Source organism: Monodelphis domestica, chromosome 6 (genome assembly GCF_027887165.1).
Source record: "Monodelphis domestica isolate mMonDom1 chromosome 6, mMonDom1.pri, whole genome shotgun sequence".
In the NCBI taxonomy this organism is placed as follows: domain Eukaryota; kingdom Metazoa; phylum Chordata; class Mammalia; order Didelphimorphia; family Didelphidae; genus Monodelphis; species Monodelphis domestica.
In genome coordinates, this window is record NC_077232.1 from 12,354,386 (window position 1) to 12,365,587 (window position 11,202).

Consider the following 11,202-nt stretch of genomic DNA (forward strand, 5'->3'; position numbering starts at 1 on the left):
GTAAGGGGCATTGATGAAAGAAGTCATGCAAGGGGAATAGAGTGGGCAGTCACATATCGCCAAGGACCACTCTGTGGTCTCCCTGACTACCACGCATGACTGTCAAGGCGTCATGGAATGATGGCCCTCAGCAATTTATCATTTCCCTTTTTGGTCATGTTAACTAATCTGGTAGGCAAGAGGTTGTATCTTAATTGTTTTCATTTGCATTTCTCTAATCAATAATGGTTTGGAGCATTTTTTCATATGACTATGGATAGTTTTAATTTCTTTCTTTGAAAACGGTCCATTCATATTCTTTGATCATTTTCCAGTTAGGGTTAGTATTGATTTTAAGACAGAAAGTAAAGTTAAAAAAATTAAAGAAAGCAAAAAGCATAAACCCTTCTTGAGTAGAAAGAGGTATGTTTACACATGGTCATTTACTGTCTCCTCCCCTGGCACCTGGGCCATGCCACATTTCCCACTAAATTTTGGTGGGGTTCAGGGAACACTTCCACTTCCTCTGACCTCTCCTGGTCCCTCCTGATCACCTCCTCCAAGATCTCACACAGAAGGGAGAGAAGAAGAGCTGAAGGCTGTTAGTGAACCTGAGGCTGTTAGCCTGCTCTGACTGAGCTCCTTGATCAACACATGCCATCCCTTTCAGTCCTTGTGAGGAACCTGGGAGGTTTACAGGTGAAGTCACAGAATCCCAGAAAAGTGAAGTAAATTAGTCCTGGTCCCATAACAACTGTCAAGAGTCAATTCCGGTGCCTCAACTCAAAATCCTGCTTTTTTCTATCACATCATCTGCATCCAAGGATCTGGAGGTGAGAGAGAACTCAGAGGAAGGACCAGTTGGTTCATTCCTGCATCTTCTCTACAATGTCCTGACAAAGGGCCATCTTCATACTTGGAGTCCTCCAGGGATGGAGATCTCACTACCTCCAAAGATGGATTGGTGCAGACCTGCCTCATAGATAGCTGAAATTAGCCTTTCCCCTAGATTCTTAGATTGACTGGCTGTCTCCATGTTGTATGTTCCTAGAAGAATGAAAGCTTTTTGAGGGTAAGGGCTGCTTTCTTGTATGTTTTTGTATCCCTGGCTCCTACCTTGGCTCCCTGCACGTAATAGGCACCTAATGTATGTTGACTTTAATTGGAAATGTCCACCCACTATTTCTGCCTTGTGGGGTCAAGCAGGAGGTGCCTAATCCCTCTTCTGTCTGCCCCAGAAATGTCTTCGAATTCTTCCCCATTTCCATGGCTTCCTTCAAGACTGGGCTCATCTCCTCCACGGCTCCTGCCCTCTGAGATGACTCTCCATCCCTGAATCTATCTATCCGTAGACCTGGTCATTTACCTATCATATGGCCTGTGTTCGTGTGGATCTTGGTGTCCCCAGTGCTGAGAGGATAGTCTGGCATACAGAAAGGGGTTCATAAATGTTTGCTGCTTGACTGAAGTGGGGGAGGGCACTGGGCACACAATCGGAGCATACAGCCTACAGTGACCTTCTGAAGCCCAGCAGAGCCTGGCAGGTGCAACAGGCCGGGTGTGGGCGTGGGCAAGCAGGCCACAGTGGGGGAAGGTCACCAGGCTGTGCCCAGTCCGGTGTACCCACCCGGCCCCGCCTCACCCCAGTCTCCGCCCTCCTAGCTGCAGTGGGGCGTGGCCTATAAGGGTGGGGTTGGCTCGCGCAGGCGTCCTCCTCGCCCTGGGGGGGGGCGGAGCCTTTTCTCTCAGGCAAGGACAGGGGGCGGGGCCAGCGTCACCAAGTCGGGCTGGAGGAGGGGCCAGTTTCGAACTCTTGGACCGGACCAGTACCCGCGAGGGGAAGGCAGAGACTAACTGAAGAGAATAAAAACCAAGGACCGGACGAAGTGGAAGAGCTGGGAGACACAGGGTCCCCGCAACGTCACATCCGGCGGGCGGGGCCCGGTCGCCTTCTCCTTCTCCCCCTGCCCGGAAGTGTGGTTTAACTTGAGGTTGCCGGGTGGCGGTGGCTGAGAGACACGCTGGTGAGTAGCTCCGAGGGGTGGGCCCGAGGCTTACGTGCGCGGTGAGGGGGTGGGACTGGGGAGGGGGCTTTGCTGAGACTCGGGCAAAACTCCTCTGATGCCAGCCTCATTTTGGCGAAGCGCCGTGATTGGGCGGGAGGGGGGCGCGTGACTCAAGCCGGCACTGTTGCTTGGATCCTGGGGGTGGGGGGAGAAGAAAGAGGGGAGCACGTGACCTTGATCCCTCCTTTCCTCCCCCCACCCACGTGACGCCCCCTCTCCTCCTGACAGTTGCTCACTGAGTTATAGGATAAGCTGGAAGCCGGTTAGAATATTGGGACTTAGAACCTCTGAGCTGGGAAATATCTGGAAAAAAGGGTGTGAGGGACCTAGAATACTGGGCATCGAATGGAACCAAGGTTCTAGAAAACAAGACAGAGCTGAGGGAACCCAGAACATGAGCCGAAAGACACCCAGGCCACAGAATGCAGAACATCTGATCTAGGAAGGACGGGTAGACTTCTAGAAGACACACTATTGCACTTGAGAATAGAGTGGCTACAGTGGCCCACCCATACAGAGGGGATACATTGCTGTGCCTGAGACCTTGTCACACCCGTGTAGGTAGGATACAGTGTTGCACCGGTGAATAGTGAGGACAGTGTCACACCCAAGAATGTAGAGGTTACACTTGCGCCTGAGAATGTTGAAAATCCCCTGCTGCGCTGGGATTGTAGAGGATACACTCTTGCACCAGGGAGGGCTCTTGGAGAGTGCCTTGAGGCTGGCAGCCAGCAGTGATTACTAGATCCTGGGCCCTGTGCTAAGCTTTGGGGAAACATGTAACTAAGGAGAGGCCCTGCCCTCTGGGAGCTTACTTTCTAAGGGAGGAAAGCCATGAGAAGGTGGGGGAATGGGGAAATCTTAGAAACACCGCCTGGAGCAGAGGGAAGCTTGCAGGCCAGAGACCACCCCCACCCTCCCTAGGAGCTTACTCTAGGGAGAACAAGGCCAGCTCTGGCCTGGTGGAATAGTGTTCCAGGTAGAGGGAAATGGAATGTCAGAGCTGGGAGGGCCCTTAGAACAGAGGATGTCAGAGCTGGGAGGGCCCTTATAACAGAGGGTGTCAGGGCTGGGAGGGCCCTTAGAACAGAGGATGTCAGAGCTGGGAGGGCCCTTAGAACAGAGGATGTCAGAGCTGGGAGGGCCCTTAGAACAGAGGGTGTCAGAGATGGCATGGGCCTTAGAACATGGACCATCAGAGACATTAGAACCTGTAGAAATGAACTCTCATTCAATAAGCATCCATTAAATGCTTACATTATTCCAGTTGCTGTATTAAGGCCGGCCGGGGTTACCAAGAAAGGCTAAATGAAGCAGACTGCTGTCAGGGAGCTCCCTAACTGGAGAGAGAATCTGTAAAGTGCCGTCCCTCTAAGCTGAATAGATGCCCAGTAGAGTAGCTTAGCGGTAATTTCCCAGGGAAAGCTGTGCTGTGCCCGAGACATTGCCACACTGTGTACATGGGATACAGTGTTGCACTGGTGAATAGTGAAGACACTCCCATCCTTGGGACTTGGGATGGGCTTCCTGGAGCCGACTTGAAGAAAGCCAGGGAAGCCCATAGGTCTGGCTCCCCCCATGCCAGGAATGCTCTGCTCTCCCTCCTCACCCCCAGTGTGCCTCCTGGCTTCCAGGCTCAGCTTCAATCCCACCTTCTGCAGAAAGCCTTTCCTGGCCCCCTTTCATTCTAGAGCCTGGTCTCTGCTGATGCCGCTGGGATCCTGTGTTCACAGGGGCTGTGTCCCAAGAACTGCTGCAGATGGCTGAAATGGGCATAAGCAAACACCTTCTGCCGTGCGTGCGTGCGTGCGTGTGTGCGTGCGTGCGTGCCTGTGTCTGTCTGCTGGCCTCTGCTCATCTGCTGGGTGTTCTGCAGCCCCCCCCCCCCAACTCTAAGAAGAGAGGCAAAGCAGAAGGGACCCCACGGCTGATGTAGACCTTGGCTCAGGGCTTCTATGCGTTTCCAATCTGTCCTGTCTGCTTCTTTGTCCAGAATTGTTTTCTTGGTCTCCAGGGTCAGACGGGAAGTTCCTTGAGAGCAGGGACTGGCCTGGCCTCTCTTTGTATCCTGCCAGGACCTGGAATGGAGTAAGAACTTACTAGATGGCTGGGACCTTAGAACCTAGAACAGCAGAGCTCCGAAAGAACTCATAAATCCTAGACGGACTCCCATTATAGAGAGAGAAAAGCCCACTCTCTGGACATTTGAGGAGTCTGGGCAGCCTTCCACAGTTCCATCACGCGTTAGACATGACAGAATGCCGGGGGAGCTCCCGGAGAGCCCTGGAGGCAGGGTCTAAGCTCTGGCACCTAGAAGCTAGCATGACCTTGGGCAAGCTCATTTCTCCTTTCTGGCCTCAGTGTTCTCATCTGTGAAGTGGGGTAATGCCTTCTCGGGGGGGTTGTTTTGAGGAAAAGCGCTTTGTAAATCTTGGAAGCGTTCTGCGTCTGGGAGTGGCCATGGCAGCTTCTTTCCTGTGTTCCTTGTGCTTCTGTGAGCTTCAGTTTCCTTATCTGTAAAGCGAGGAGGCTTGAGCCGATGATCTGGGGAGGTGGCCGGCTGCCACCCTGGCTGCTCAGTTGGATCTGCCAACTCGATGAACGTCTGGCATTGATCCCGATCCTACAGTCCCGTCACTGTCAGCGTTGGGGACACAAAAGCCTCTTGGGACGCTGGCGCTGTCACCGGCACCAGACCCTCTGCTGCTCTCCAGTCGCAAGCTCTGCTTTCCTCCCTTCTCTGCTCACCCCTTTGGCCCCCCGTCATTCTCGGCCGCGCCTGTCCTTTCACCACTGGGGCTCCCGTCCCACAGTAAGCCAAGACCCTGGCCGCCTCTCCTAGGCCGCATGGCAACCAGAGCCGGCGATGGGGCAAAGGCGACCCCGCCGGGGGCTGCCTTTTCCTGGGCTGCTGTCCAAAGCTGCCGTCTCTGGACAGGTATGGACTCTGAGCGGGGCCATTGGGGCGGATGACTGCCAGGGAGGGAATGCTCATCGGTAGACATTGGCCTCTTCAGCCTCCCAGCAACCCTAGGAGGTAGGTGCTGCTGTGACCCCCATCTGAGAGAGGAGGGAAACTGAGGCCGAGAACTATTCAGTGACTAACCCAGGGTCACCTAGCGAGTAAATGGGAAGGGAAAGGCTTGGGATTCTGGACCTTGGCCGAGGGCCAGACGCCTCATTTCTCTCGGTTCTCCCTAGGCTCCCCCCTCCTCCCCAAGTGACCCCATCTAGGGGCCTTCACCTCTGGCACCTTCCTGGGCTTCTCGGGGCCTGGCTGCGGGGGGTGGGAGACGCCCTGCCTGCCGTGTCTGGGCCGAGGCCGGTACCACTGGGAAACAGGCAGCGCATCAGGGCCTGACAATGCTGGCCACTGTAGGGCGGCCGTCAGCGGGCCAGAAGTGGAGGGGGGGCTGGGGGGTAGCAAAGTCCACAAGGAAAGTGGGGGAAGGGCAGAGGGGGCAGCGCCTTCCCCTGGGCCTCGGCACACAGGCAGGTGCCGGCCTGCTTTCCAGGGAGGAAGGCCTTGGCTGCCACCTGGTAAAAGAGGAGCTCCCTGGACCGGGGCCAGCACAGCCGACAAGGTGTTTCCTCACCGCTTCCCCAGGGAGGCCGGCCAGTGCAGAGCCTGCCTTCATCCCCATTTTACAGAAGGAGGGAGGGAGGCCCCAGGGTCCCGCCCACCCAAGGGCTCATTTGTTACAGCCAAAGGTCAGAGGACCTTCCCGAGAGCCCCTGCCCCTCCCCCCTCACCTCACCACACCCTCTGCCTACCTGTGATTCCCACCCAACCAGAATGGGGCCTGCTAACGGCCCTCAGCCGCCACCCCTGTTGGAGAGGAAGCCCCGCCGTTACCGTCCTTGGGGCCCCGGAGCCTTCCAGGGCAGGAGTTGGCCCGGGGTCCTGGCGGGGAATCGGAGGAGCTGTCAGGCCTTTTCTGCTGAGCTACTCCAAGCCTTACTTTCCCTGTCTGTAAAGTGGACGTCACATGACCTTGTTTTACAGGCTGCTGTGAGGCAATCACTTTAGTGAGCAGTGGATGCCCCTTAGTGAGCAGGGGGGCTGGCATGGCCCTGGGGCTCCCCAAGTCAGCCTGGGGGGCTGGTATGGCCCTGGGACTCCTCAGTCTGCGGGGGGGGGCTGGCATGGCCCTGGGGCTCCCCAAGTCAGCCTGGGGGGCTGGTATGGCCCTGGGACTCCTCAGTCTGCGGGGGGGGCTGGCATGGCCCTGGGGCTCCTCAAGTCAGGGGGGGGCAGCCCTCACAGGTTTTCCCAGGTGGGTGGGGCTTTGAGTGGGGGTTGGGCTGTCTTTTGTCCGGTGTGGAGGAGCCAAGCCCTGGGTGGCTGTGAGGGATGGATTCTGTTTTGTCTCCAGCAAGCCTTAATGGTGCCCCAACAAGTCAGGAAGGAATTGTGGGCACACGAGGCGTGGCCTTAGCGGATTCATGGATCCTTGAAACAGGATAAATGATAAGAATATCTGGAGGCTGCGGAGCAAGTGTGAGCGAGCCGAATGGCCAGCCAGCCCTAGTTAGATTGCCAAGAGAAGGGCCCTGCCCTCGGGGAGCCTCCGTCCTGTGGGAGAGAGAACATGTGACTGGCCAGAGGTGAACCAGACTCAGGGACTGAGAAGAGGGAACATTTCAGGCGGGGCACAGCTGGTGCAAAGGCATGGAGATGGGAGATGGAGCTGCGGGCAGGTTGGTGCAGGTGGATCCCAGACGGTGGGGAGGGGAGGGGCCAGCTTGTAGAAAGCCCGACATGCCAAGCTGGGTATGGAGGCCAGACTGAGGAGATAATAGGGAGCCATTGCAGTTCATGGAGCAGGACTCTGTCAGTGCGATGTGTGGAGGTGGGCCAGAGGGATAGCAGCAGGAAGTGCTTTATTAGCAGCGTCTTGCTCCGTCCTCACTTATCATGCCCGTTTTCGGAGGCTCGGACAGGGGACGGGCCTGGTAGCCGGAATTTGAGCTCGTCCTCCTGCCCTCGGCAGGGGGCAGTTGTGTGCCGGGAGGGACGGGGGGTGGATTTGGCCCCCTGGGCTGGCGCCCTTCCCAGTGACCGAGCAGAAGGTTCGGGGCAAAGGACGGGATTCCCGGCCTGCTGGGTGCGAGATGGGGCTGCGGCAGGGCTGATAACGGTCGGGGCGCCGCCGAGGATCCTGGGAGAGACAGCGGGGCGGAGCTGCAAGAGGGCGTCCTTCCGGCTGGTGTAGACTAGAGCCGCTGAGGGCTGCCTCCAGGCTCAACATGCTCCGCTGCTAGTTAGCCCAGCCAAGAGAGGGGTCCGCTCTCCTCGCCGTGTGACCCTGGCCGAGTCACTGAACTCCGCAGCCAGACCCTCCTGCTGCTCTTCTGCCGCCGATTCCAAAGACACGACCAGCAAACCCCGATCCGTGCTTTAAGCCATGAGGTGCTGCCTGTGGAGCAGCAGAACGGAGGGGGGAGCAGCCTGGGCGGAGGCGAGCAAAGACTGGGGAGACCCGCGTGGCGGGAGATGATGAGGGGGACCCCTGGGGGGGGCAGGAGCGGCGCCCTGCAGGGCGCCTCCTCGGAGTCTGCAGCCTCGTCCGTCGGCCAGGCACCTTTTTCATTCCCGCTTTATAGCCCAGGAACGTGTGGCTCAGGTCAAGCACGAGCGGCCCCCGAGCGGCCAGGGACAGCCGGGCACCCCCAGCGCCTGCCCCGGGTCCTTCCGTGCTGGCAGGGAGGCCCCTGAGGAGAAACGGGAGCTGGGGAAGGCCCGAAAGGCGCACTGAGAGCCGCAGTGTCGGCTTCTGGAGAGGGCAGAGGCTGGGGCTGCTGGGGGGGCAGCTCCGGCCTCAGCCACGCCTCCCTGCGGGCAGCCACACCCTCGGGGCTGGAGATGATGGCTTGAGAGTCCGGCGTCAGGGGAAGCTGAAGCGCAAGACCCGCTCCCTGAGCCCGGGGGAGGGATCCTGGACCGTCCGGGAGCCGCTTTTCTGGCCACGGTTCTAAGTCAGAAGTGACGCCGTTCCACCTCCTGGCACGTGGACGTAGCCCGTGGAGGGGGCTCCCGGCATCTTTGCGCTTCCCCCACGCCTGGGCCTCTTGCCCTGCCGCAGAGAGGCTGCTTTCCGCTCCACAGGCCCCTCCTCGCAGGCAGAGGAGCCTGGAGCTTCCCCTGAGGGGAAGGCCCAAGACTTGGAGGCAGAACGGCCTGGGCCCGGGCGTTGGTGAAGGCCCAGAGTGGCCCGAGAGGCTTCCAGCTCGGGAGCCGAAGAGCCTTGGCTTGGATCTAGTCAGCACGGAGGTTTGGAGTTGCCCCGCCCCCTCTCTGCTGGCCGGCTGGATTGGTGAGTCGGGGCTTCCTTAGGAACCAGCTGACCCGACTCCGCTGCGTGGCCTGGGAAGTCTCGCCGGCCAGGCCGCTGCCATTCACCCACTGGGCTTTTATGGCTGAGGTTTGGCGGTCTAGAACATCGGGCCTGGAGTCAGGAAGACCCGAGTTCAAATCTGCCTTCAGACACGTCTTCGCAGTGGGATCTTGGGTACGTCACTTTACTTCTGATTGCCTACCAGAGCAGCCACTGCAGCATCCTTGCAAGGAAGCCCTCTGGTGAGCTGCGGTCCGCGGGCTCACGGGGAGTCGGGCACGACTGGGCGATGACAAGAACCTGCCCCCGGCGGGGTGCTCCAACGTGATTTCAGCAGCACTCGGGTTTGCTCTCGGGCTGTTGGAGGTGCCCCCCTCCCCCACGCCAGTGACCGAGTTTTCTAGTCTGGGGAAACCCCCCCAATACGCTGAACCTGGGCTCGAACTCCGGAGCCCGCCGCTCGGGGGCTGCCGCCCCGCTCTGTACGGGGGTCCGAGGAGCCGCCCATGTGGCTGGCTTTTATGGCCATTGACAGATAAAGCATTCCTTAGAGGCGTGCTGGGGATTCAGAAGCCAGGAAGCCCGGCAGTCTCCTGCCCTTCATGGGAAAAGGCTGGGGTGTGGGGGGGCGGGGAGGTCGGAGGTGGCGGCCAGGCTGGGGTGACTGAGAACATAGCAGGGCTGAAGGACGCCGGAGAGTTGGGATTCTTTGTGGGGAGAAGCCGAGGCGACAGCCCGGCAGAGAGGGCTCAGGCCCACTTCTTAGAGTGGAGGGATCCGTTTGGTGGGGAAATCGAGTGGTTCAAACCCCCCCACCCCACCCCTTTGGTCGGGGGCAAGGCTGGGGTAGATCTGCATGGATTGGCCTTAAAGAAGGTTGCCCAGAAAGCAGGCGCTTTAGGAAGGTTTCCAAGGCAACACTAGCTCTTTGTGACTTCACCGAGGCTGGAGGAGGCCTAGACCAGAGCAGCCGAAGCCCTTTATGCAATCCCAGGTCGGAGACTTTTGTGCTTCCTCCCGTGGGATTTCAGATGAAAAAGAGGCTCTTTGGAGCTGAAGCCTGGAGGAAGGAGGGAAAGCCGCTAGAGAGGCCTGGAGCAGGGAGCTGGCAAACCTGGGACGGGGCTGGGCTGGGGGGCGCTCAGCCACCATCGCTGGCATTGCCGCAGCACCTTCCATGAGCATTTGGCTCATCTGAATCCCAAAGCAGTGTAAGGGTTATTCATAGGGAGAGAGTCAGGCCCACTCACGGGTGGTCACAGAGTTGGGCCAGCATCACAGGGGCTCCTCCAGTTGCCTCCTTCCATTCCCTCCAACCCTCTTAGAAAGCAGTTAGGAAGCGCTCTCTGTGCTGGGCCTTCAAACGCTTCCACCCCTCTGTGGTCCCAGCCGTGCAGGGGTGCCCAAGGCCTTCCCCGGATCCTTTAATAGTCGGAGATCCCAGGGTGCACTTGGGCCGGCCCTCTGCTCCCCTGAGCTCGGCGATTGGCCCTCCTTCTGAAAAAGAGATTTGATGTGACTAATTACATGGCCTCGTTTCCACACACGTTTTCTGAAGTGACAGATCCTGGCTCCCTGCCTGCCCTCCCCCTCCCGGAGCTGGTAAGCAATTTGATCTGGATCCTGCACAGCACCCCTCCGTAGCGGTCATTGTGGCTAGAAAACACGGAGGAACCCCAAACCCCAGGGAGGAGTTCCAGGCTTTCATCTGCGTTCGGACTCCAGCAGGTCTCTGTGCGGAGGTGGACAGAGGGCGCCCTTCGCCCCGAGCCCCTCCCGTCTGTCCTGGATCTCTGCATCGCTGAGAGGAGCCGAGACCCTGCTGGGTGATGGCTGCACCGGGCCGTGCTGCCGGGTCTCAGGCCCTCCTGGTTCTGCTTATTTAGCTCTGCGTCACGTCGTGGAGCTCTTTGCAGTTTTTTCTGGACTCACCTGTCCGTCGTCCGTCCAGCTGTCCCCTCTCTTTCCAGATCGCACGTGACACCTTTTCCCCAGCGTCTGGCCTCGAGAGCACCATCGAGCGTTCCCAACCGTCATGGCCCGTCGCAGCCCCCTAGAGAGCCCGCCCCTCCCTCTGATGCAGGACCCGCGGGGGTCAGGCTCGGCCTCCTTTGACAAACACACCCCCTGGGGCTCAGTCTGTGGCCACCCTGGCCTCTGCTGGAGGCATCCTGCTTTAACTGTGCGTCGGTCAGAGAAGGGGCCTTTCCTTTCCCTCCTGCTTTAGGAGGCGCCATCTCGGGCCTTGGAGGGCTGGCCGGCCAGGAAGAAGAGCCGGCCCTGCTGAGGACAGGCTGGGGCTGAAGCTGGTTCCTCCGTGACTCCGCGACAGCTCTAGATCCTGGCCGGCAGGCTCTCCCCGGCTCATCTTCCTCGCCCCGCCTCGCTTGCTCTAGCAGCGAGAGACGGCAGCGACACCCGCCCAAGTGCCTTTGGCCCTGGTCTCTGTCGCTGCCGCCAGCTCACATTTCTCCCTTCAGGCAGGCAGGGTGCATTTCGGCCGAGATTGGAAGGAGCCGCCGATGGTCGTCGATCCAGGAGCTCTGGGGAGGCAGCCCTCAATCTCTGTAGCCTCACGGCCTCGTTCTGAGCCTTCTGGGCACACCTCCAGGCTTTGTGCCTCCTCACCTGCCCATCAGCTCTCCCTCACTACCTTTACACACCCCCACCCCAGCCCCACCACTCACACACCCACGCACACACATGCACACTCTCACACTCTCACACCCATGCACACTCACACACCACACCCGTGCACACGCACACACCACACCCGTGCACACGCACACACCACACCCATGCACACTCACACACACCCC

General features: G+C 59.0%; 1 protein-coding gene across 4 annotated transcripts in view; it reads left to right on the forward strand.

The window, feature by feature from the left end:
• Positions 1-1,688: 1,688 nt before the first annotated feature.
• VPS37C (VPS37C subunit of ESCRT-I) overlaps positions 1,689-11,202 on the forward strand; it is a 24,258-nt gene continuing 14,744 nt past the window's right edge. The window contains exon 1 of one of the 4 annotated variants that reach the window (XM_001367669.3): positions 1,689-2,003. The gene's annotated coding sequence lies outside the window, so the exon portion shown is untranslated. Of the gene's footprint in view, positions 2,004-2,079; positions 2,607-2,629; positions 4,984-6,366; positions 9,986-11,202 lie in introns of those variants that run through there. The other 3 variants (XM_056801645.1, XM_056801643.1, XM_056801644.1) reach the window with 3 other exon arrangements.